The 23,095-nt window shown below is 36.3% G+C and overlaps 1 protein-coding gene across 2 annotated transcripts in view; it reads right to left on the minus strand.

Annotated features, from left to right (window-relative positions):
- tspan9a (tetraspanin 9a) overlaps positions 1-18,307 on the minus strand; it is a 160,848-nt gene extending 142,541 nt beyond the window's left edge. The window contains exon 1 of one of the 2 annotated variants that reach the window (XM_043264625.1): positions 18,055-18,307. The gene's annotated coding sequence lies outside the window, so the exon portion shown is untranslated. The remainder of the gene's footprint in view (positions 1-18,054) is intronic. The other variant, XM_043264622.1, reaches the window with a different exon arrangement.
- Between the last annotated feature and the right edge of the window lie 4,788 nt (positions 18,308-23,095).

A 23,095-nucleotide genomic window follows, 5' to 3' on the forward strand; every position in this document is an offset into this window, starting at 1 on the left:
ATCAGGTTAAAGCAAAAAGAAAACATGATGGCTTTTTGGTTAATATGGACTGCTAACAGAAACGTTGCAGACTCTATTACTGCCATCACAATCAACACCGTGTCCTCGACCGCCTTCTCCAGGGAGACGCTAACTGCAATCAGGATACTAAATTGCTTTGGATGAAAAGTATCTGGAATCTTTAAACTAAACACACATCAAGACGGAGTCGCTTCTTGTCCGGTGTCCACGGTTCAATGTAAGTCGCCATATCCTTATATACATCCACTTTAACTCTTCATTAGCAAGTAAGCAAGCATCATAATTCGTAATATAAACTAGACAAATAACCATCAAATGTTGTCTGTTCAGAAAGTCTCCACTACAGTCTGTGCTGTTTGCTAATAAAAGGCACTAGAGTATGACTGACCTAGTTATTTGTTCCCCAATCCATGAAGCACCTGCATAAACCTAATAAAAGAATCTAAAATGAGATGCTCATTTGTCTCTATTTATCACCGTCATAAAAATGTGAAATCTTTTGTCACGTTAAAATAATTTCGCCGCCACGAATTCAACATGTCCTTGCTGAATGAAATTATGAGTAGCGTTAATATATGTATAAAAGAGTCTGACAAAAGTAAACTACAATGAAGGCCAAATAATGAAAGGTTACCAATATGGTTTTGCGATAGTCATTTCGAGCACACGCAAAGGTGAGAGCTAAATATTTTTTGAATGCATATGGTCCCTCAAGGGCTGTCCATGCTTCTTTTCAAAAAGTTTAATTCTGAGACATGAGAACGCGCAAAATTGGCAAATGTAATTCAGAGAGTATGGAGATCCCCCGCCTCGGGAAGTGCTTAGCTCTGTTCCATTACACGCCGCAAATAAAGTGGCTGAAAGGTTGACTGCAAACATCACAGATATTTTGCCATTTAAAACAAAACAAAACATCCTAAGCCGATAACTTCCTCCACTCCATTTTCTCACTAGTTAAGTCACAGAAGAAACTTCAGTTGTTGTTTGGCATTGTGTGCTGAATAATTCATGCCCTCAAGAGACTCCGGCAGGAAAGCTCTGTCTCATTCTTCTCTGATACTGACAGAAAAAAAATACTCTTTAAAGAAAAATAGACAGAAATAATAAGATACCTTGTTAAAAATACACTTCAGATACTGAAACAACATCTCGCTATGAAGGGGCCAAGTTATGATCACTCAGGCGCCACTGATGGATGTTTGCGTGTTAATGCGTTCATCAAGCTCTTTTATCTGAAAATACCAAGCAAATGCGATTCCTCACGATACGACTCTTAAATTGAGGATCCAACCTGTTCGGGCAAGAGAAAAGACTTGTGCACGGCCAGATCTGGATAGAGCAGACTTGGAAATTTTGCTAAATGCAAACCACTTGAAGCTGCACTCAAAGTACCCAAAACTTGTTTCTTCCCTTTTGTAATTTAATTCAACATTCCCGAATAAATCAAACATGGCCCTTTCCCAAATTTAAAGCATCTGGAGAAACAACAAACACATTAATAGACCGGAGCAAATGGTGTGTCAGATTGCAAACTGCAAAAAGTTGTCATCTACTTTCAGCTGGAGAGAAAGAATTATCAACTTGAAATTGTTCCGAGACTGCTTTCATTAGCTTTCCCTCCTAGTACAAACACCTGGGTGTACTCGCTGTCCTGGCAATGCCCATTCGCGTGGCTGTTCAGAGCCAGATGTTACTATGCGTCTCAGCTCCAGGCAGTGAACACTTCAGTTACCTGCCTCAGGGACCACCGTCACAGTGGGCAATCAGGATCTTCAGTAAGCTGCCAGTCCAGCATACCAAACAGGGCATCTATATTCTCAGCAGATACACACGGCACAAATTTAGGACTTTTTAAAATCAGCATTCAGTCCAGAGAGAATACATTGTGTATGTGTGTGTATAAATAAGAGTTCTACATTCCAATTTAACTTCTAGAGGACAGCTCACCCAAAATATGAAAATTCAGTCAACTTGCCAACACTGTTGTTGTCGTTTCAAACATTAACGACTTTCTTTCTTGGACTGGAACAAAAATAGGATGTTTTGGAGAATGCAGTTATTTCTCATGCAATGACTACAAATGGGGAATGATGGTTTAAAACTTAAAGAAAAAAGAAAAAGGACACAAAACCAGCACGCTACATAGTATTTCACGTTTTCTTTAAACCATCCAATAGATTTGACCAAAATGTCCTCATTCACTTATAACCTTTGTAAACAAATTATTTGGACTGGTTATGTGAACTAGTTCCAGTAATTCAGTTTCATTAAAATGAATCATCAAACTCGAAAAAATGATTTGTTCGCCAATCAGGTGTTACAACATGGGAGGGTATCAAGATGTTAAGAGTGCAATGACTTAAATTTCAATCGGTTATCTAGAAATGTATGATGCTTTTATGGTCATTTTCCATCTTTTTTTTATTCTTAACATTCCATGCCCTCGACCGCTCCATGAACAACAGCCAACAAATTTACCAACCAACTACATTCTTCGTAGCATCTTTTGTGTCCCCTAAAAGAAAGTTGCAGAAAATTCCTATTTTTGGGTAAACAATCACTTGAAATCCATTTATAGCCTTGCCACTTTTCCTACCTTTGCATCAAGGGCATTTGTAAACTTGAATTACACCAAATTAACATTCACTTTGAGCTTGACCTCAATGCATTATTGTAATTTATAAGCTAATGTCTAATTTAGCCTCTAGTGCTTTGCTGACACTTTGAGGCTTCTACAGCATGCTTTCAAACACCCCTGCTTACATAAGATGTTAATTACCACCCTACCCTTTAATATCATCCTGCGCAATTTTTTATGCTATACAGGTTATACTTTCCCTGTAGAGGAAAGCTATTCTCTTCCACAATGGAAACTGACCCAGTGAGATTACCTGACTGAAAGAAACACTACCCAGACAGCCAATCTCACCATCCCATTCACAGAAACCCCCATGAATGAAGAATTATGTCTATAGTGAGAGTGAGACCTAATTATGACAAAATTACTTTAATAAGTCCCTTATGACATTGTTCAACAGGGCATGCTGGCCCATTTTTTTATTGGTTTACAAAGGAAATGTTTAATGAAACCAGCCTTAATAAGTAGGTCACGTGTAAAAAAAAAAAAAATTATTGCAAAAATATCAAGGTCATTTCTGACCATTGCTTTAAAAGAGCATGGTGTGCTCTCATCAGGTTTGACAGGGAAAGTAATGAAGGCTGGAGTGGATACGGAACAAAAACTCTTGAAAAAAGACAGAAGAATAATGTTACTCATTTTTTAGTCCTCTGGTCGTTCTTTTGAAAGCATGAAGGGGAAACCGTTCAAATGTGCAGGTTGTTATTGGCAGCAACGTATTCCTTGAGCCATAAAAATTAGAGCATTAAAAACATAAATCATTTTCTTGACCAGGGGCCATGCTGTTAAAAATCAAATAGCAGCTTCTATTTTGGGACACCATACCAACAATATTACAATTTTAATGCCCTGCAAACTTTATGCATGACAAAATACCACATGGCTCCCAACAAAACGGTTTTCAATGTTCCACATGTGTTTTATGGTCCCTGAAACCTTTCTCAGTCATAGACTATGAAAACCAATGTAATGAAGATGGACTCTTATTACAAGTGATGGGACAAATCAGTGAACTATGGCGTTATATTAATTCGTTTAACAAAAAGAATAAAGTAAAATAATAAAAGTAACATTGAATGATAACTAAGTTGAGTAAAGTGCATAAGTTAAAATAGGTGCTGTCAAACACAATGTAGGTATGTGTTTAACTATATAAAACGAAAGAAATATAAACACATATATACACACATACATTATATATACATATATACACACACACACACACACACACATTTATATAAAAATGTAATAAATAATTTGGGGAGGGTGAACTCCAGTTACACTACGTTCTCACAACACCTTTGGCATCATTTTGTAAAGCTCAAGCTGACAGATGAAGACAGCAATAGGACATTCATTTTTTGGCTGAAAGCAATCTGCATGGTATGTGATCAATATCCTGTAGGCGTCCGTCTTTAGTGCTGCTAAACTTGACAGGACCAAAAGCAGAGCCGGGTTGCATTCCATGCGATCATACTGAATGACTGACGATCACGAGTCTTCCCTCAGCAGCTGCTCTGTGACTCTGTGGTGGACCATTTTTATTTCCTTTTTTCCCCTCTTTTCTTGAATCTTGATACACGTTCCCATGCCCACAGCACATGCTTAAATACTTCATTTACGGCTCAGCCGCAAAGCATTGCCTCGTGTCCCCTGTCTTTCTTATTCTCTATCTCCAGGAAAAAAGTACAGTGCCATACGTGGCATTTTTAATAGAACCATTCCTACGTTTAAATCTGGAATTTTCCAGCGAACCCCGTATCATTAATGTGATTTGGTTGTTTTTTGTAGTTGTTGTGGCTTGGAATAGAGGTCTGCGCAGCGTGCGGTTTTAAAAACAGCAAGAGTCATTTTTTCTGCTTAACCTTGTTTGCATTGATCCTGTTTAGAAAACGCTGTGTCACACAACAGCATGCTCTGTTCCTGTGCCGGAGGGAGAATTTTGGAAGTGTCTCTGCAGACATGACACACACACACACACACACACACACACACACACACACGCACGCAGATGTTTAAATACAACTACCGACTACATCGGAAATTTCTTTTCAATTCTGGCATTATCAGTTCTTGTGTTACCTCCTAAAACTAAAAGGCCTTAAAAGTAACTTAAAGGGGTCATATCATTATTTTTTTAAATCATTGTACCTATAAATGCAAGAAGAAGAAATGAAATCGCCCAAGTTTATAATAATAATAAAACTAAGTAAATAGAAAAATCACAATTTCAAATTGCAATAATATTTCACTTGTATTTTTAAATCAAACATTAAAAATCGAACTGATCCCAAACTGTTTTATGTTTGTATATAAAATATATATTAAAAATGGCAAATAAATAAAAAAACATCACTGAAATATGGTTACATATAATAATATAATGATAAAATTAAACAGAATCACAAACACACCTATTTAAATAAATGTTTAATTCCTCAAGGAAAAAACCTTATAACAACAATAATTATTTATAATAAATAACAACTACAATTTTATTATGTAATAAAATTACATAATTACGGAATATTCATTATCACATGTTCATATTACTTAAGCAAAACAAAAGGCACAAGCAGTATGTAAACTGAATTTTTAAAAAATAATAATAATTCCAAGTTTTCAGAGTTCAATTTAGTAACAGGTCTTAAAAAATAAAAAAAAATAAAATACAGTGTTTAGAATAACTTAAACTCCTATTATTTAATGGATAATGTGACTGATATGACCCTTTAAAATCATCCTTTTAAATTAATTTGAACCTTTCATATGAAACGAGCTGGCTGATAAAGAGAGCGAGTGATATAAATAGTCGGACTAATAAACTTTTTTTGTAAGCGAGTATCTGCCTGTTAACCTCGACCGAAAGCAATTAATAGAACAATGCATGCAGGAAGCACCTTTAACCGGAACACAATCTTGTGTCCAAATCAGAGATGCCGAGGTCAAACATCAGCACGTTTGGTAAATCTCAGTACCGCATTCCTAGATAGTGGTAAACATTTCCATCTACTCCCAACATTGATCTCCTATACCCTCAGAAGACCAACCATCAGTGTTGAGTTTGCTTGGCTTCCATTCAGTCACCAGCGCGATTGCATGCCCTCTCCTTGACACTCTCTGTTCATTGGTCTGCTGCTGAGCGCCGGACAATGGGTGTGGAGCGCATTCAATTCCCCCTCATTGAAAGTCTTATCCAAACACAGCCAATGCATCACAACACATCCTGCCAAATCCAGCCAGTACACATTCAATTTCCCCATATGAAGCAGGAAAGCATCATGGGATGAGAGGCAGTTAAATGTCCATGTATCATCCGTAAGAGATCATTCAGTTCTCCACCCGCCTATATCATGTAACAACTGGAAGACCTTTACAGCAGACTTAATGAGTCAGTAAATGAAATGCTTGCCTATACGTGATCCTGGACCACAAAAACGGTCATTAAGTGTCAGTTTTTCAAAATTGAGATTTGTACATCATCTGAAAGCTGATTAAAAACAAAAAAAAAAAAAATCCATTAATGTAAGGTACATTGGGATAGGACAGTGTTTGGCTGAGATACAACTATTTGAATATCTGGAAACTGAGAAAAATCACCATTAAATTTGCCCAAATGATGTTCTTAGCAATGCATAATATTAATGAAAATTTCAGTTTCAATATAATTACAATAGGAAATTCACAGACTCTCTTCATGCAACATGATCTCTACTTAATATCCTAATGATTTTTGACATAAGAGAAAAATCAATACTTTTAACCCATACAATGTATTTTTGGCTATTGCTACAAAAATATCCCAGAGATTTAAGACTGGTTTTGTGGTCCAGGGTCACATTCTGTATTGTAATTAAACAAATGCTGCAAAAAAAAAATCACACACATCTATTTCAATTATTTTTTAAATGCTTTAAACACTCCAAGTGTAATACAGAAAAGACAGAATAATACATAAAGAGAGATTAATCGCCGACCATGCTGTAATATCCTCACATCAAAACTGGTTTTCAACAGCAGTATTCAACTTTGAACGGTGATATACAGCTCTGTCGTGTCATTTTATGTGAGTGCGATTTCTCTAAGGATTCGCCATATCAATCAGTCAGACAGGCTATTCACCATGCTGAGAAATGAGGGATGGAGTGGCTAAAGATGGTCATCACTATGAGGACATCATTCATGGGAGGTCAGTAGTAGCGATGGATGGCGGTGTGACCAGATGGCTGTAACCTCAGGTGCGCAGAAATATGACCGCTTTCAAAAGCGGTCAGGCACTCAACCTGAAGCTTTAGATCATTTTAAAGTTGTATTGTACAAAAAGCCAAAAAAAAAAAGGAATATACTTACAATCAGAACAAATCTGGTGTTGCTCGACAAAATTCTGAATCCTAAAGATTACACTTTCAAATAATGAAAAAATAAATAAATAAATGATCATATTAAGCAATGGCATAAAAGAATCAGTTTAATATAATAAAAAAAATATGCCAGGGATGATTCACTCCATCTCTGAATAAGAATCTGCTATAAAATAAGTAATTTTCAAAAAGCCTTTCTAAACCTTGGATTATTTAACAAAATATGATGTGATTTAAAAAGTCTAAAAAATCTATTTTTTGTCATGGCAGATTCAGCAGGCATTTTTATTCTTAGTTTGCAGGATACACTGACGTTAAAATGAGCTAAGTGCCATATATTCTTCAGCTATAAACAAAGCATATTCTACAAACGTTAAAATATCTAATGAATGCAAATAATCCTCATCTTTTCACAGATCTACAGCAAAGTTCACACCAGCCCAGCTGTTTTCCTCTCACGCTGGCAAACCGAGCAGATCGCAGACCCCACCGCAGTTAATAAATCCATGCAGAAAGTGAGGGGGACTCTTGGCTTTGCATAAGAGCTTCTGAATAAGTTTTAAAAGGCTTAGAAAAGAGGTGATAAGATTTATGGAATTGCATCTGGAGCTGGTTAAATCACCGCTGTAAAAACAAGGCTTCAGTCCATCAAGATCACAAATGTTTCACGGCGGAAAGACTGAAAGCCAGGCTCTTCTCAAAGAGCTTCTCGATGGAAGTCTCCTGATCGACAAATACATTAACATTTATTCAAGCCATTAAGTAAATGAAGCAAAGGTTATCCCAGAATTGGTTTATTAAGATCACTGAACAGATTTGTTTTTATTAATATCAACATAGGCGAGTTCAATATTCGTAATGGTTTTATGACCTACTGATAAATGTGCGAGCTAAGTGATATCATTTCAACCAATACTAACGCAACAGCAGCTAAACCTGAACCACATGGAAAATGTCTGAACTTACAAAGTAGCACACCACGAGCACACTTAAACTGGCTATTTTATGCTTTAAATGTCTTGTGGCCTATCAGATCTGCCAATTAGGCATTTAAAATGAAGTCAATCAACGGAACAACAAAGAGAAAAGTGGGTATTATAAACATATAAAAGGCTGCTATATAACTAGCAAGCTAACAGCGCTACCAGGGATTTCAATTATGAAGCAGTGCCACTAATATGGTTTAGCTTAAAGCTAAAGTGTGTCGTTAATATTTTGTAAGCCTAATGTACTGCTGAAATCACAAAAGTTACCAAATCGAACTGAAAATGAATTCAATTTCACAAACGTATTCGTTTAACTCGTTTAAAAAGTCGTCTCCTGCTGCCGGACAAACGTTTCTGAACAGTAAGATTTTTCGTGTTGGTTAAAGAATTGGCTTTTCTCACAACAAAGCAAAAGCAGTAGTATTGTGAATTAGTTTTTACGATTTAAAACAACTGCTTTCTATCTGAATAGATTTTAAAATGCAATTTATTCGTGAGATCAAAACTAAAATTTGAGCATCATTACTCCAGTCTTCGGTGTCACATGATTTGTTGTAATACGCTGATTATTATTGTTATGAGCGATGTTTAAAACAGTTGAGTACTTTTTAAATCACTTTTTTAGTACTTTGATGAATACCAAAGATCCACAGATCAGAACTTTTATCATCTGAAATAAAAAGCTTTTATACACTATATGAAAACTTGCAGTTTTTTTATTAGTTTGTATTTTGGTGGGGGTATTGTTACAGTAATTAGAAATGGGAATACATAAAATTTAAGACATACTCATATTTAAAAATTTTTTAGTTTTTGCTGTACTATAACGTGTGTACTTGTGTTTTCGGCGAGCACCACACACATTTCATTTAAAATATGCAAAATCTAGTTTTATTTGACCTTATCTGCGAGTAAATCTAGCTTCTTTATACTGAGTGGAAATCTGCTACTCCTTGAAATGACGATGACTGTCAAAGGCGAAATTGCATAGAACATCTCTGTAGGCTGCCACACCTCTGAATAGAAAACAATCTCTCCAGAAACAACCGAAGCTACATAGCAATTATGAAGAGCATTCCAAAACACAGGACTAGAGCAGACATCTTCCCCAAAATCTGAGATACTGCCACACACACAAAAAAAAAAAAAAAAAAAACATGGTAGTGGCACTCCACAACAGGTTTGAACATACTACATTAATATATTAGTCTGTTTGATCACTTGATCATCTTTCTGCTGCATATTCTGTTATTCTCATTTTTTTTTTTTACTGCATTGTGCAAAATCTGCAAATCCGCTTTCCTGATATCTAGCTATTAGCCATTAAAAAAAGGGATTACTGAAACAAGGGCTAATGACTGACATGAAAACCAGGCTCGAATTATAGAACACATTAGACTGACCCTGTTACGAATATTAATCTAAATTTAGTCTTCACATTATACATAATTACTGCCTTTCAAAAAGCGTCACTGACAAGAGATTTCTAATAGTTCGCTAAATCTTAAAGAAACCAAATGAAAATCTAGAAAACTAAGTCATTGCAACTGGATGAATAACCTACAATTATCATTGTATTTCAAAGGTAATATGTCCAAAACACGCGCGCACACACACAATTATATTATGTGTGCGTGTGTGTGTATTAACTTCCTTTTAATATGCACATGTATATACATATACACTTACATATATATGCATGTATGAACCATTAAAAGGAAATTAATCTACCATCTGCTACAATTAACACACCAATCCTGTATAGGCTAAAAATAACAAATAGCTTTTACAAAAAACTAAACTAAACTTTTTATTATTGTAAATGCATCAAGAAAGTTTGTGTCTATCACCTGAAATTCATCAGTTGCTGCAGATTGACTGAAAAGCCCATTTTTGCTCAACCAAACAGATGATGTTACAGTGTGATTGTAAACCTAATGTAGCATGGTGGTTCACCAAGCCAGCAGTTCACCACAGTCAATCAGACAGGACCGACGCAAACTCTTATGAAGGCAACCTTTTTGAGGTCTTCCAAGAAAAACTATGACTCTTGTACTAATCAGACTCTGTGGTGCAACCTGACATAACAGCTGATATCACCAACCACGTATTTTAAAAGCTGTTCTGCTGGGAGGCATTGGTGGAAATTCCAGGCTTTCATTCTGCATGGCTCACAACCACAAGACACAAAACACTACAGTAATGTCAAATAAAGCCCAATGTCTTTAACTAATAAACAATTTCTTATGAATTTTTTTATTATTATTTATTTATAATGTTTTTTAGTTTACATTCCTGCTTGGCCTACCAACATTTTCCCCAATATAACACTTTCAAAAAAAAAAAAAAAAAGAATTATGAGTGTGTTGTGCGTGTATTGTATTTTATTATTCTGTTATTATTTTATATGTGAAAGTTTTTAGAAAATTATTCAATATAGTAATACATAAATATATCAAAATATGTTAATAATAATATTATTATAGCATAGAGTAAATTTTTCCAAACTTACAAAGTTTGCAGGGCATTCATTAATTCATTGATTCGCTTTTTTAATGCCATGCCAGCATCAAGGCTATTTTCATGGAGATCTCTGATTAAATACCACAAGGTATAACATTTTTGCAGGGCATAAAAATGCATGTTAAATAATTATATGGTAAGCCATTCTTTTATTGTTCAATCCAACGAATTACACGCATACGCAAAAGGGTATGCCAAAAGAAACACACTTAAAAAGAGGAATGGGGAAAGTCAGAATTCAAGTGTTCCAGACATGTACCAAGTGCCATTTACCACAAAGCGACAAAGGATGAAGAATATGGTATTGACATTACAACTCGCTTCGACAGAAGTGGTTCATATATCATCTAATTCCACACGACCTGAAAAAGTTCACCTGAGGACAAGAAAAAAAACGATCTCAGCCTTTTTCTGATGTATTCCTGTAACGCAGAATGACATTAATAAATAAAAAAAAGTGCTTAAATGACTAAATGACAAGGCAATCTCTTGGGAAACTAACAGGGTGAGGGATGGCAAGCATTCAATCTGCCAATACCGTATGTCCAGTAATGTGATACAGGAGAAACCTCAGGAATGAATTAGTGTGATTGAGAAATAAATGGTCCAGGACTACCAGCTCTGCAGGGACACGAGGCAATCAGAAAGCTTTCTGCTGCTTTCTGATACGCTAATGACTGCATTAAAGCGACGTCAAATATGGTTTATATCAGGTCTACAGACGTGGCCGTGTAGCTGCCAAACAAATCGCCTTCACTTGCTCTTTAAAGATCTCGCAGGCCTTCTGGAACACCAGGAAAGGGTCCAAAAACGGGTGTAATGTTTTTTAAGAGGTATAGCTGAGGCAAAGCAGGGAAAACACATTTGTTATGCATACTCGAAACAGCTATAAGAAGCTGCCTATCTGATAAGTGGCATACTATTCAGGTTACCTGAAGCGAGGAGGTTGTCAGAGACGGGTTTGGACACGTCAGCACACACACCGCGCATTACTTTACTTTTCCAAACTACTCGCTTCCTCCCCGTTAAGAATAAAGAATCGAATTCCCAGTGATAACAGTACAGTGAAGAGGACCGGGCCAAGTAATAGTTGCCCGCGTCTTTAATCGCCACAGTGAGGTAGTAATTCCAAAAAGGCCTGAACTATGTAAGAGCTCACAAAAGTGCTTTTGAGCCGAGTGCTGGCAGAGAGGGACGCAAGGGATGGTTGTGCCTTGCCAATAAGGTCCCTTTGTGTGCAGTTTGCTGGGTTTCATTCAGGTAGTGATGATGGCTCTCCAGGGCAACATTCTCCATCCCACTCTGCATGCTTTTCTAGGTACAGAAGTCCGTTTTTTTACGTTCAATTCATATTTTAGGAAAAGTTTTGTTATGTGAACAGCAAATCAGCGTAATAACTCTTGAACTAGGAGAAACTGAAGACAATAAAACTATTAAAGAGCAACTACGGAAAAAAATTCGCTGATAATATATTGACATTCTTTTCGTGTTATGCCAATATTGAATGTTATATTGTACTTGCGTAATCTCATGATACTGGTTTGCTATGGTGCATTTCTATAATAAAGTTGTTTTTTACTTGGCTAAATTCAGCGTAAAACCAGTGAAGCATAAATGTATGATAATATGTAAAGTCTATATTGCTACAAAAGAAAACTACAGAACAAACTACTAAAGAACACCTAAAGAAGAGATGCGCTGATAACATTTTGACTAATTCTATTCATGTTATGTCAATATTAGGTAAATGCTATACCATTTTACTATTTTAGTTACGTAATACCGTGATATTTTGTTGGGTATCCAATGCAATATTGGATTTTTATCATGCATTTCTACAATAAATAATTTTTTTAATGAGATAAATTCCACTTAAAATCTGGATATGTAAAGTATAAATGTATGGTAATATGTGAAGTCTTCATTGCAATATAAACTCAACAGTTTGATTAGGACCCTAGGGTAAAAAGCAATCGTTGCAGACTTCCAAAAGAGTGACTGCACTCAAAAAAAAGAAATGGTAAATGGACAATGGTACAAAATGGAAATTAAGCAAACAACATTAAAAATATGAATAAAGTGAACATCTCAGACTCTAAAAATGTTTTTTTTTATGGCTGGAGATCCAACTGACACTAGAAATCCCCTAAAATGAATGACTCATAATAACCCTTCCTTCAAAACCTTGCAATAAACTGTCTGTTGCAATGGTGCGTGTGGTTTCCCTCAATTTGCAGTGTGACACATCCAAGGCTAAAAGACGAAGGCATCTGGCTTCGGTTAGTCAAACTCTCGTATTGTCTATGACACCATCATATGTGTCCTCAAACACACTCTGAACAAACTGTCACGCTGCTTTGGCCTCCACACTGGGAGTGGAAACAGAGGGAAGGCAGCACTGGAACCTTTGGCTGAAAGATCTCACTGGTCATTCTCCCTAACAATGATCTAATTTTCAACACAATAAAACATGACCTACCAGAACGTGCTGTTGCACTGATGATGCAGTGGCAGAAACGCCAACTAAAAGACATTAAAAGTCACACTTCAGCCTGATCAGAAGAACCCACATGCTTTGGATTATAGCAATGTAAGTCAATGTTCTCTACGTGTTAGATGTACCAGGAGCCTACTGGAATATAATTATCATAACTTTTCTGAAACACAAAACTTTACGCATCCAGTCAAATCCATGAAGTACCGTGCATGCTTTAAAAGTTTCTTGCAGTTAAGCACGAACATCTAATCTCCCTATTGTATAACAGATTTTCTCCATTTATTCACAAAAAGTATGTTAAAATCAATCTTAAAAGCAGAAACTGACCAAAAGATAGCATCTGCAACAAATGCATTAAGTGAATTACATTTTACTACTTCATAATAAATAATACATTACATTATTTTACATTACTTACTACATCATAGGAAACTACAGTTTAAAGTTGTTGTTTTTTTGTTCCGTTAGTAGTGACAGTAAAGACACTTATAACGTTACAAAAAGATTCTATTTGAAATAAACCTTTTGAGTCCTTTTGAACGATATATTCCTCATAAATTCCGCAAGACTAAAACTTTGGAGGAATACAACAGCATTAAACATCTTACGAACCCCAAATATGTGAACAGTAGTCTTTTATTTCTTATAATTATAAGCTTATAATTTTGAATTGAGCATACCTAGTTAAAAAAACAGATGGACAAGTTCAAGTTAGGCCTATATTACAAAGAAAACAACATCTTTTGTGAAGCATGCAGAAATAGTACTTATTAGTTCTGCTTGGAAATACAACTTTTACTATTTCTACAGCTAGATTAGGCATCTAAACAAAGAAAGCGCAAATCACGCTGCTTGTTGAGTGGTGTGCTATTTTAAGACTTAGGCCAGACTCGGGTCAAACTTTGATCACTTAACAACCACCTAGAAACTACACAGAAGCTTAGCAACTAGAACAGCCCAAAAACTGCTTAAAACAAGTTACAGCACACTCAAAACACTCTTAAAAAGGCTCAGCAATACTTTGGAAACCAACCTGAATACATATAGGTGTGTCGGGAACACATTAACACATCAACCGCGGCAATGTTGAGAAAAGTCAAAACAGACATAAACCTACACTAAGGACAATCGCTTTCAATCGCCTATGAAAAACTGACTGGAAGGCCTCCTCCACCGGGAACGCTAAACATGTGGGCAACTTGTGTTAGAGGGTTTAATTGGAACAGGCACACACAGAAAGCAACATACTTGAAACGGGTTGCTGGACTCAGTAAACTACATGCCATAAACCACTAGGCATCAGCGAGTTATCTACCCTGCAACACACGCACAAACACATTCATGAAAAAGCTCCAACCTTATCAACATCACATCTTCAGGAATTCAGGTCGGGCCGCAAAGCGTAATATTTAAAACAGAAAGACTGCTCTCTTTTTTTTCCCCGTGTAACCACCACAGTCCGCTCTCCAAAATAGAAAGACTGTAAACAACAGCATGTGGTTGAGTCACAGCTTCAAAATATAGACAAGAATGTACTTGCCATATAGTTATCACCATAACTGAGCTATGTTACCGAGATATCCACAGCAAAAAAGACAAATATAAAAGATAAGGGTATAAGCATATATCAAGGGATAATAAACTTGATTTGTGGCCTTTTACGTGGATGGATTTGTAAACTGAAAATTTCTTAAATATTGAGCGCAGTTTGTCGAAAGAGTAAAACGTTAGCTTCATTCTAGTCCAGAAGAAAAGATAAGGTAATGACTGAATGCATTGCTAAAAAAAAAAAAAAATAGGTTTAGATGGTTTATAGGCAAGAATAAATAATCTGAAATATACACTAATGGGGTCAAAAAAGAAAAGAAAAAAAAAGGCTAAATTTGTTTGATTACAAATACTGTAATAACAGTGACATAATCAAATATTGCACTTTGAAAACACTTCAGTGTCACATGATCCTTCAGAAATTATTCTAATATCTTAACACGGTGCTCAAGAAACATTTCTTTTTATTATCAATGTTAAAAACAAGTCATATTTCGCTTAACATGTTCGCTTTCTCAGCATAAATAAAACAAATTAAGCATTCATATCAAATAGCAGTATTTCGCAACAAAAGCGTTTTTATAAAAATCTAACTACTGTTTGTGCATTTTTATGTATAATATGGCATAATTAGCCAAGCAGCATCCAAACATCAAACTGGAGTTTACTGGAATCGAACAAAGCCAAAATGTCACAGGAAGTCCCTCACAAATATCATGACCTTTTATCTGACCTCTCAGCTCTGGTTAAGTGCATTAGACATCCTTTTCCCTGAATATAAAGAATAAAAAAAGGTCAATTTATGAGACTTCGGTTACTATTTAGTTGTTTTTGTACTGTCTGCTCCACATCACGTCACGCTATGACATCTACAGCGGTGATGTCACAGAGCCCAAACGCCATGCAGGCTGACTGCTGGAGATGTCATTATCCGTGCTTATGTCACGCAGCTGTAAGTGAAGTGTTAAGCTGAGCTTTCTTCTGTTTCTGCTAAGTCACAGCTTGAACTATCAGGCCGATGCTGTCCCATACCCACAGAGGCACAGAGCGGCTCTTGTTCCCGACGGTGACCAGTGATCCCACCCTGCACTGAACAGCCTGGCACTGGACGAATGAGCCAATGAGGTCAAAGGGAGAACAAAACTGTTGATTTAACAACTGTGGACTCGGTGTGGGTGTGAGAGCGTGTAGATGTTTAGTCGGCTGGAGATAATGGGAACATTTGTGAACATCAGGCTGGAAAAACAGATCAATTAAGCATGACGAGTTGGAGCTAAAGATGATGTAAAGTACACTACTACTACAAAAACACTAGTGTATGATTCGTTTATTCCAAAATGTCAATCAAAACTACAATTTTGCTAGTTATGAAGTAACAAAGTAACAATAAATATAAAATTAAATTTCGAAGTAGAAAGACTCTGCACAGTTCTGGAGAAAATGAGCGTCGCTATTTTTGTTTAAAATAGTGATTCTCCCACAATTCTGAATACACAGCTAAATAAAATATTAGGTGATTCACGAGAGGTTCTGACAAAATGCTAAATGCTGCGGCGTGCTTATAAATATCTAATTATAATAGTTAATTACATTTAGAATAATTTGATTCAATGAATCAACCCATGATCAATTCAACGAATTACTCCATGAATCAATTTTTTAACAAATCTTGAGTAATCGATTCAATGACTCACTCAAAGACTTCACTTGCTTCATTACTGGATGAATCTGTGTTTATGAACAAATCTCTCGAGTAAACAATTCAATGACTCACTCAAAGACATCACTAGCTTTATTACTGGATGAATCAGTGTTTTGCATGAATTTCTAGATGAACGATTCAAATGGCAAATGCGGTTTAACTGTCACTTGTCAGCACCTACTAACTTAAATGTAGATACAATCTGCATTCGAAGCATCAAGTTACTTTTCAACAGGCGGTTTACTCTTTTTTTTTTGATCAGTGCATAATGAACAGCGTTTTAGATCTTTCGTTCGGAGCTACTCATTCAAAGTATGTGCAATGAAAAGCTTTGGTGCCTATTAAAATGTTGATATAATCTTCCAACGGGAACTCCAATAAAGCTGAAAAACAATGAGATACAGCAGAAGGCTTTGATTAGACCTAAAACTCGGTGTGGTGAGTTTAATCACAGGCTCTTTAAAAAAAAAAAGAGAGGACGATGAAGCTGTTGGGGAGGGGATTCATCGGCCACAAAAAAAAAAAAACTGATGCCACGTGCCCTCCCAGCAGCGCAAAGGATATTGCCACATGTGTTCCCCCAGCAGAAGGCCCTGGAGAGCAGCGGCCATGAGGACCTCCTGCTCCGGCAGGATGCAGAATAGGAATGTGAGGGTCAGGGTCAGAGGGATACATGCTGATCTTCTAGACTGTAAACACATCAGCCATTTCTGAGACCGCATGGACTGTTTACGCAAGGACAAAAAAGCCCTGCTGCGGACGAACGGCTCTGAAAGGGGCATCAGATAACCACAGCATTCCCTGAAATAGGGGCCATTAAGTGCAGAGCAAAGAGTGTTTGAAAGGAAACTACCCCAAATGAGAAACCCTTGATAAACGTGCCAGAATCAATCATTCCTTCTTCCTCGTGAGCTTTATAAATCTCGGTTTGCCTATGCACGTAACAGCTGAAAACGTGCGACTCTGAAGTAGATATCGTCTCCACCGGCCACTTTAGAGCATATTGATCTCTTCTCAGCTGTTGTCTTTCAAAGAGCTCCGAGTTTAAGCTCTGATTCCTGAAATACCGCTTATACATTCCTCACTCGTGTCCAGCTAAGATCTGAAACTCTTACAACTCTCTTTAAACCTCTTACATCGCACGGCATGCTATATCGTATAATTTACAGGTTTTTTGGCAACATAACTTTCATTAATAACTCCTTGAAGATCAAAAGCCTCAACAGATTAGTAGTTCACATCCAAATGATTTTAACACATTTTACTATGCCTGGTATATTCAATGCTAAAATCACCAAAAAAATGAAAATAAGATGATTCATAAAGCATGATAGATAGATAGATAGATAGATAGATACTTTCATTATCTAAATAAACATTCTTAATAATACAGAACACATTATAATATTTCACGTATAATACAGTCTCATGTCCATTCATCCTTACTTATCAATACAAAAAAAAGTAAAATTAAATATGAAGTGTATATATGGTGTGGTAACAGTTAACCAATAAACAAGCTCTTACTGTATCATTCTAATATACTTTTATGTTGAAATAATGTTTACACCGTTACTGCATTTAATATTTCAGCAAACAGGCTGTTGCACTGTAACACTATTTTACAAAGACACTCAATGTTTTTTTTTGTTTTTTTAAGGTTATTCACATCTAGGACAGAAAATACATCAGTAGAACTTTTCCAACAAGTAAATAATCCTAAAGAGCCGCTTTATGATGAGGCTTTGTCGGTTTACTTTACATTAACGTGCTCTTACCTGTCCGGCGTCTGATCCTGGAAGCGTCTGTCAGACCATAACAAAGTTTGGAGTTGGCGAAACTCTTTCCTCCGCGTTCGCTTCAACTCTGCATTCCAACCGAGCGCTGCCACGGGCTTTCAGAGTCACTTACAGGAAACATAAACGTGTTTCTGACATACATCGAATCCTCTCGCGCTCCTGAGCCCCTCGCAGCTCTTTTCGCAGGGACTCTCGAGTCCAGTGGAAGCGGAAATGCGGCGCAGCGGCTGGAAGAGGTTTACTGACTCCTACAGGCGTGACTGCTGCTCTCTTTATGGATGAAGTTTAACAGGGTCACGTTCTCCGCTTTCACTAAATATCCCGAGCAGAAATGAAACGGTTTTATGCCTGCCGTGTGCGGTTTTGGCTTGCATTCGAATGTTTGACGCTTAAATGAAATTAAAGATCCGTTATCTCGGTATTGGAATAGTTTTTCGAGCGTTCCTCAGGGGAATATTTATTAACTACAAAGCTACAAGTGAATATCCTCAGAAATCTGGTTAACGTTCTCTCAGAGTCATGAACGTTCTTCCAGTAACACTAAAAGAATTTTATTCAAAGTTAGCCGGTCTTTAATAGCGTTCTCACTAAACCTGTTTACAGAGAGTTTTCTCTAAATGTTTAAGGTCGATATTCATATACACTTTTTCCTTTAAATGTTACAGATTCGTCTCAGTTGGTTCAGTAAACATTAAAAAGTAACAAACTAATGTATTCATAATAATAAAATGCTGTGAATGAAAAACATTCTGTTCACAGCCGATGAGCTATCTGTCTGTGCTAAAATATATTATATATTTCATAACTTTACCAGCCACTGACCTGAATGGCGTTATGTACTGTCAGGCTGTCTGGGTTATTAATAGCACAATGTACTAAAAACTCTGCACGGTAGCTTGTACAAATTAATCATCCAATGTTTTTGCGACTCAGACTTAAACATTATAATTACAAATTGCTTCAATCTCGCTGTGCATTGTTTACATCATTGCATTGTTTTTCATCTGTTCAGGATTTTCCCTGCAGATAGCATTAAAAAAGAATTTGCTCACGAAAGCACTTTTGTCCAATGAAGTGCTGAGCTGTAACGTATCGCATACTCAATCAGCAAGACATTTATTGTGCTACATGCCTGAATTTCATTCTCTTACTATCCGTTCTTCTAGTGGAAGTGACTCTGATTGGTGTTGTACATAGACGAAACAGCCTTTGCATGTTCATCAGTGTCCCTAAAGAACATTTACACACGTGTATTGGATTCCACTGACTCGCTCATCCTTAAATTAGCCTGATAGTCAGTGTCCAAATGTAATCATCCCTGTTGGTTTTCTTTATAAATGGCCCTGTAAAGGAGCACTGGCAGAGAACGACTGTAATGATCCTGGTGAAGTATCTCTCCTTAATCATGAGGAGACATGGGACATTGGTGAAGTTTACAAATAGAGTCATTAGAAGTGCACATGGTAAAGAGATTTTGATTTTTTAGTTTGGTTTAAGCTTTTTTAGATTAAAAGGTCGTAAGCAAATATGCATTAAATGTATTAAAAATGACAGTAAGAATTAAAAAAAAGCGTTTCACTATGATTCATGGTTTCCATTCAAAAATTAAGCAGAACAATCATTTTCAACATTACTAAATGTTTCTTGAGCACCGAATCAGCATATTAGAAGGAGCGTTACACTGAAGACTAGAGTAATGATACTGAAATGATACTGCTTTGCCATCACAAAAATAAATTACATTTTAAAATATATTAGTATAGAAAAAGTTATTTTTAATTATAATATTCTCCAATATTACTGGTTTTACTGCATCTGTGATAAATAAAAATACAGCCCTGATGATCGTATAAGAGAAAAATGTAAAAAAAAAAATAATAATAAAATAATAATATAATAATAATAAAATAAATAACAACCCTAAACTTATATTAAAAATATATATTAAAATATAAACAATTACAATTACAAAGAAAAAGCAAGTAACATCCTCATTATTTTCATTATTTTACTTCACAGTTGGGAACACATGCAATGCAATTTTTCAGTAACAATAACATAATTTACCATACAGTTAGAGTGCAAACAAAGGTGAATCATGAATTTACTGAGTAGTCAGTTGTAATGACATTTTGAGCCATTAATATTAACACACTTTTATCTGAAGCAAATACTGCGCATTCAGGAACATGCATTTCCTGAGATTCAAACCCATGACCTTTGCGTGGCTAGCTCTGTGTTCTGCTGTGACAGCGTGCAGTCCTGCTGGACGGTGTGATCAGTTAACGTGCGGTGGGTCTCAGCTCAGGTACACTGAACTAATGATTTAATTGTCTTCCAAAGAGGGGTTCGCACCTGGAAGAGAGGCTGGAAACAGAGCTCAATTACTCGCCTCATTTCAGAGCCATTACTGTAAACACACTTTTGCTGCCCTCCAAAAGAAACTCGTCGCATTTATAATGTCCGCACACCACCTCTGCGAATTTAAAGCCAGTGTTTTCCTCTTGACCCAATGCACCCGTGAGGAATGAGACTGGACGGGCCAGTTAATGATGAGCGCGATCATTAGATTAGTCAAGAGCAAGCTAATTGAGCTAAGCTGTTATGGGACCCTACACGCTATATGAGTGTGTGTACACTTTGCTCGCTGCTAGCCGAAGTAGACTTAAAGAGCTTTCATAAGGAAATCGAAGGAGGTTCAATTTAGATTATTATCAGTAATATTCTCAACACTTTAAAGTTCGCTGTTGCCCTTATAGGATTCAAATCACACATTATTTGAACATTTTCTTCAGTATAAGCTGAAATATTTGATAACAACGTGAAAAGATTTCATGATTTTTAAAATGGCAGTTTAAAAAATGATATAATAATATAAATAAAACGACCTATTAATGCCAATTTTAAAGAATTTAATTCATTCTATCTTAATAAAACTACTAACATCTTTCGAAAATAAGTTTTAGAACGTGTAGAGCAGCAGGTGCTCAACACATAAACATCCAGGAACAGCAAACGTTTGGCGGACTTTCCCACATTTTTCTCTTTTCGTATCCTGGTGTTTAGGGAAAACAGCATATATTTTCTCATTACCTTTCCACGATTGAGCTGAGCAAGCCTCTCAACATCAAACAGGCATCATTCACACGCGAAGTACGCACAGACCTGCAACTGCTTGCTGTCAGAAAGTTGCGAAAGACATTTTTTACATTTTAACTTTTCATTTTAGCCATCCTGAGTTCCGAAAATTGCTAAATGTTTTCGTAACGCGTCAAAATCTTTACAAATGCTCAATGTAAAAGTGATTTCTTATTCGTTCGATTTCTCACAGCTGCCCAGTGAAGAATTAGTTACGAGATCCATTGCAGTTCTTGGGTCTAAGATCATGGGCAATAAATAAATGTGTTTTATGGCGCATTCAGTCCGCTCAGGTGTATGGATTCATCACGCTTAGGACGTCCATGACATCTAGACTCCCTCTCTACATGCGTGAGAATCGAAAGCATGTCTCCACCTACATCGCAGTGTCCCTGTGCACATTAAAATCAGATGGGGTGCGATTGGTTTAATCAGCAACAATCAGGAAAATCACATCAATCTGAATCCCATCGCTATCCAGTCGCGGCGTGTTTGTTGTTGTAGAAGCCGGGCCTCCATTTCAGATGGTGCGACTCAGGTGGAAGGTGTCTTCTCTCTCTGTATCTGCCAACAGATAGAACTAGAGACCTTATATAAACTCCATTCACTTAGCATCCCATTACTCACTCAACTCAAGAAAATGCACATGAGACCTTAAATGCAACCTATGGATTGAGAGACATGAAGAACATAATGGTTAGTTAATTGATATTGAACCGACTGATATTTAGTGGCGCCATAGATATTTTAAGCTTTTATTAAATCTCATTCTATTAAGACATTTCGTCGGTGCGCGAGGGCAATTTAATGCAGTGTAATGGATGTTGTATTTTACTACACTGGTTACACAATATTTGATTGATCTGATCGTTATACCATGTGATACCGTGTGCTTTCTGTGTTCAATGTAAAAAACAGCTAGCTACTGTGAAACCGTTACTACAAACTGGCAACCCAAGTGTTACTTTACGGAGCTGGTGAATGGAGGAAATTTCATGAAGCGATTTAATACTTCATCTATCATCAGATGCCCTTTAAATTAACATTTTAAAACTTTTCTTGCAGGTGTACCTACTACAAATAAAGGAATGGGACAATAAAACATGCTTGAGTCTCATTTTTATCTCTTTTTCTTGCAGTTTTTAGTTTCAAGTTTATATCTCACAATTCTGAAAGTTTACTTTGAGCTCCAATTCTTCAAAATGTGTGTTTAGGCCATGAAAAACTTCAGTTTTATCTCACAATTCTGACCTTTCTTGACAACTAGTAATTTGCGAGAACTCCAAATATCCAAAATCATGTTTCTACCATATATAAAAATAAAACAAAGTCATTTTGACTTTTTATCCCACAATTCAGATTTTTGCTCCCAACTGCCAATTTGCGAGTTTGCATCTTGGAACTCTGACTTTTCTTATTAATCTAGAATTTATTCTGTATACAACTGCCGTTATAAACTCGTTATAAACGTTATAAAATCAGAAGTGCAGTTTCATTTTGAGTTTTCAAGTTTTATAACTTCTGATTTGCAGTCTCACAATTCTGACTTTTTAACAAAAAAATCTACATTCTGATTTTTGTCACAATTCCAACTTTTCTACTTACATCCAAACATTAATTAAGTGATGTTTTTTAGATTACATTAACAAGATCTACAATCAGTTTTCTTTCAAATCCTTGAAAAGGGGAAATGACACACTTGGAAAACATTATGGTAACATTATATTATCTGTGATCATATCCAAAGCGCTGTAAGTGTGTTTAGTTGCTCTACAAACAGTCAAATCCTTGATATTAAAACACAACTTGTCATTTACCACTTACACGGCATAGCTCGTCATTTACTTGGATCACATCTATGACCTCAAAGCCAAAGCCCTCA

The sequence above is a fragment of the Puntigrus tetrazona genome, chromosome 18, assembly GCF_018831695.1.
Source record: "Puntigrus tetrazona isolate hp1 chromosome 18, ASM1883169v1, whole genome shotgun sequence".
In the NCBI taxonomy this organism is placed as follows: Eukaryota; Metazoa; Chordata; class Actinopteri; order Cypriniformes; family Cyprinidae; genus Puntigrus; species Puntigrus tetrazona.